The following is a 5202-nucleotide window of genomic DNA, read 5'->3' on the forward strand; positions in this document are numbered from 1 at the left end:
TATATTCTAAGTATACTTTCGTTGAAGGCCATGAGGGACATGACAAAATAGGTGGTGTCAGCAAAAATAAATAAATAAACAAAGTTCTAAAATAAAAAGATCAAATAAAAAAAAATACACTGTATTAAAGGAGATATTTCAATGTATGTGTAAAGCTGTTAAAATATAGATTTTTGTGACCCAGTAGATAAAATACACCTAAAGAGGAGATGAGGACTCAAAATGTGCCATTTCCATGGAATGACCCAAATACACTCACACAACAGCTATTGCTATTTTAATCACACCATTTCTGTGATAATGGCAGAAAACTGAGTTACTTTCTGGATCAGCTTTAAAAGTTTACCTGTTATTTTGGGGAAGAAGACCCCACCCATTGATATGGACTAAGGTTTCCCTAATCTCACTTTACTCTGAGCCTCAAACGTCTCACATTTCAACGTGCAAAAACCCATTTCAGTGCAATAATGTCAGCTTTGCTGACTTCCTGTTCCATGGGACTCACACAGACAACCAAATGCTATTTGAGCTACCCCAACTTTACCGCTCATCACATCCTCTGTGGCTGCACAGGCAGAAAAGTCCCATGCAGCAAATCTGTTGCAGCAGTGCTTTGAGTGAAATGACTTTGCCAGGTTTGGACTCTTCCACCAGGCTCAGAGGTTCATGCTTCAACCTTTCTCATTTGACTACTCCTGTAGCTGTTTCTGTTACAGATCATACCAGCTTGATCAGAACTGCCTTCATTGTCACTGGAAGGAGGCTCTCCTCCTCAATGGAGGGGGTCACTTGCTTTTCCTTTGTATTAATGAAGTACACCTGCTCTTTCTTTCTCTTTCAAGTGACTCAACTTTTGCTTGTAGGAAACTAAAAGAGTTTGCACCATCAGCGCTACCTGCTAGAGATTCACTTTTCATTTCACATTCATTTCACAAAAGGTATCAGATCAAAAAGCCTCAGAGAAAAGGTATCAGACCAAACGGCCTCAGAGAAAAAGTATCAGACCAAACGACCTCAGAGAAAAGGTATCAGACCAAACGGCCTCAGAGAAAAGGTATCAGACCAAACGACCTCAGAGAAAAGGTATCAGACCAAACGGCCTCAGAGAAAAGGTATCAGACCAAACGACCTCAGAGAAAAGGTATCAGACCAAACGGCCTCAGAGAAAAGGTATCAGACCAAACGGCCTCAGAGAAAAGGTATCAGATCAAACGGCCTCAGAGAAAAGGTATCAGACCAAATGGCCTCAGAGAAAAGGTATCAGACCAAACGACCTCAGAGAAAAGGTATCAGACCAAACGGCCTCAGAGAAAAGGTATCAGACCAAACGACCTCAGAGAAAAGGTATCAGACCAAACGACCTCAGAGAAAAGGTATCAGACCAAACGGCCTCAGAGAAAAGGTATCAGACCAAACGGCCTCAGAGAAAAGGTATCAGATCAAACGGCCTCAGAGAAAAGGTATCAGACCAAATGGCCTCAGAGAAAAGGTATCAGATCAAACGGCCTCAGAGAAAAGGTATCAGACCAAACAGCCTCAGAGAAAAGGTATCAGACCAAACGGCCTCAGAGAAAAGGTATCAGATCAAACGGCCCCAGAGAAAAGGTATCAGACCAAACGACCTCAGAGAAAAGGTATCAGACCAAACGACCTCAGAGAAAAGGTATCGGACCAAACGACCTCAGAGAAAAGGTATCAGACCAAACGGCCTCAGAGAAAAGGTATCAGATCAAACGACCTCAGAGAAAAGGTATCAGACCAAACGACCTCAGAGAAAAGGTATCAGATCAAACGACCTCAGAGAAAAGGTATCAGACCAAACAACCTCAGAGAAAAGGTATCAGACCAAACAACCTCAGAGAAAAGGTATCAGACCAAGCGGCCTCAGAGAAAAGGTATCAGACCAAACGGCCTCAGAGAAAATGTATCAGACCAAACGGCCTCAGAGAAAAGGCATCAGACCAAACAGCCTCAGAGAAAAGGTATCAGATCAAACGGCCCCAGAGAAAAGGTATCAGACCAAACAGCCTCAGAGAAAAGGTATCAGACCAAACGGCCTCAGAGAAAAGGTATCAGACCAAACGGCCTCAGAAAAAAGGTATCAGACCAAACGGGCTCAGAGAAAAGGTATCAGACCAAACGGGCTCAGAGAAAAGGTATCAGACCAAACGGGCTCAGAGAAAAGGTATCAGACCAAACGGGCTCAGAGAAAAGGTATCAGACCAAGCGGCCTCAGAGAAAAGGTATCAGACCAAACGGCCTCAGAGAAAATGTATCAGACCAAACGGCCTCAGAGAAAAGGCATCAGACCAAACAGCCTCAGAGAAAAGGTATCAGATCAAACGGCCCCAGAGAAAAGGTATCAGACCAAACAGCCTCAGAGAAAAGGTATCAGACCAAACGGCCTCAGAGAAAAGGTATCAGACCAAACAACCTCAGAGAAAAGGTATCAGACCAAGCGGCCTCAGAGAAAAGGTATCAGACCAAACAACCTCAGAGAAAAGGTATCAGACCAAGCGGCCTCAGAGAAAAGGTATCAGACCAAACGGCCTCAGAGAAAATGTATCAGACCAAACGGCCTCAGAGAAAAGGCATCAGACCAAACGGCCCCAGAGAAAAGGTATCAGACCAAACAGCCTCAGAGAAAAGGTATCAGACCAAACGGCCTCAGAGAAAAGGTATCAGATCAAACGGCCCCAGAGAAAAGGTATCAGACCAAACGACCTCAGAGAAAAGGTATCAGACCAAACGACCCCAGAGAAAAGGTATCAGACCAAACAGAAGCCAAAGTGAAGTTTGTTTTGTAAGCGTTTTCATTTTAGATTTGGCCGTGAAAAACTAGAATAACAACTAAAATGAAATGACAAATAGACGTTTCAATTTATTTTTATCTTTTTTTAAGGCATTTCCTTTCATTTTCAATTTTGGCAGGATATTTGTGCAGATGCATTGAAAAAGAAATGGCAAAAAGAGGTTTGCATTTACATTTTATTGTTTTCATTTTCATTAGCTTTTTGGTAGGATTTGCCTCCCATAGTTGGAGGCTATTAAATCAGTAAATCACCAGGCCAGGATGGACATCCTTAAATATCTAAGTATCTATAAGGTGTTCTGGCCTGAGATAAGTCCCATATTAATGCCTGTTATTAATGATATGTTGATATATAACATAGCTTAGAGGCTGCCAACCATTTTTATATACTTTAATAACAGATCCTTCGGCTTAATTTGCTAGAACAAATACTAATATATCAGGTGTGACTGTTGGGATGGACGATCATCGCGTATTTTCATTGCTGATGATGTGTTGCTGGACTTGATAGATCCATAGACCTCAATGCCTGCTGTCTTGAATATTATTGTGTGTGTGTGTGTGTGTGTGTGTGTGTGTGTGTGTGTGTGTGTGTGTGTGTGTGTGTGTGTGTGTGTGTGTGTGTGTGTGTGTGTGTGTGTGTGTGTGTGTTTTCATCAAACTAACTCAATCCATTGTTAAGTGAAAACTGTCCACCAGTAATATGTAAAATAAAAGGAGATCTGGCTGATTGGGCCAATCTGCCTACTTCATGTTCTGGCAGAATTAACCTGGTTAAAATGAGAGCTCTCCCACGCCTGAATTATTTATTTATCTTCCCTGATATTTATTTTTTCAAAGGCTCAAAGCCCACATTTCTAGATATATATGGAACAATACAAAAACGTGCTGAGTTACTCAAACTTTTCAAGCCCAAAATATGGGTGGAGCATCTCTGCCAAACATGCAGCTCTACTGTCGGTCTACCCAAATGAAACATATGATACATTTGCTTCAGTATAGATCTGACCTAATAGACCTAATTAAAAACAACTGCACCAGAAAGAATTGCTTGCTGTTGAACAGACAAAGTCTAGAACACAGAACCTTTGCTTCCGTACGCTCAGGCATTTGCTTTACGCTTTGTGAGGAATGAATACAGCAACAGCACATCATAACAGGCATCATAACAACATTATAGGCCTCTACAAATATTTGACCACCTTAAGGCGTCTTACTCTTGATCTTGTCTGTAACCCAAACCAGCCTTAATTTGCAGCATTATAATTCTGCGTGACTGCAAAGTAGTGAATATGAACTTAAAGCTCAAACAATATCATTCACAAGCTATTCTTGTGTTACAATATGCCAATCACACGCTCGTCCATAACTAACAGGTAAGAAACATCTAATTAATCAGATGACATAAGTTTTGTTTTCACACAATTTGGCTTGATCACAGAAAGTAAATCAATAAACATTGACATTTAAACTTCCAAGAAGTTCTCTAGCAGCTGCGCTTCAGCATCACCGAAATGTTTCCACAGAGCTTTAACACTGAGGAACTGACTTACTGATCAGCAGTTTACATATAGGCTGTATCATAGATATAGTCTCTTTGAACTTCTATAAATATGTTTCATATTTATGGGAATTGCTTTTACCCATAAATGTTAGTTGTACTACTACAAAACTCAGTGTTTCAGGATGTTCCCCCTAAAAATGGCGATGTCTGTCCAGATGCTGGTAACCAGATGTACCAAACTGCATATGTGCTGACATTCCCTGTAGAATCACACGTATCTTGAGAAATTGCTTGTCTTCTTCATTCTCAGTCAGCAGACACTACCTGGATGAGGAATCCACTTTGCTTTGAAAACAAACTACCATTTTGATCAAATAACATCTGGATTGTGACATTATGGGAAATTATATCTCAACACAGAGAATAAGTGACACTTGTATTTCATCATTTTACCTGCTGCTTATAATGTTTTAGTCCTTTACGTCTTGGTGAGAACAAGAATGAATGTCCATCACCTCAACAGTGTTCCTTCATCACGTCACGTCTGGTTGAATGAGTCTTTAATGAAATCAGCAGCATCCCTCGTTCCCTTGGGTTTCCTGGAAGCACACAAACAAACAAACAACAGAAGCAGTATTTGATGATGACCACACACACACACACACACCTTCTAAGGCGCTTCTCCCTGAGGGTCGCAGATGATGAGCACAGCATTCACAAATTACAGAATTAGGTTTGAATAAACATTGGATTAATAAACTGCTGCTACGTCAAATAAACCAATAATTTATTCATCAAACGCACTTTCGAAGTTTCCAGAAGAGGCGGGAGCCTAGAGGGAGCCTCGCCTCTATCCATACCTCAACAGAAACATCTGTAATTTAAG

Source organism: Pygocentrus nattereri, chromosome 30, assembly GCF_015220715.1.
Source record: "Pygocentrus nattereri isolate fPygNat1 chromosome 30, fPygNat1.pri, whole genome shotgun sequence".
Lineage (NCBI taxonomy): Eukaryota > Metazoa > Chordata > Actinopteri > Characiformes > Serrasalmidae > Pygocentrus > Pygocentrus nattereri.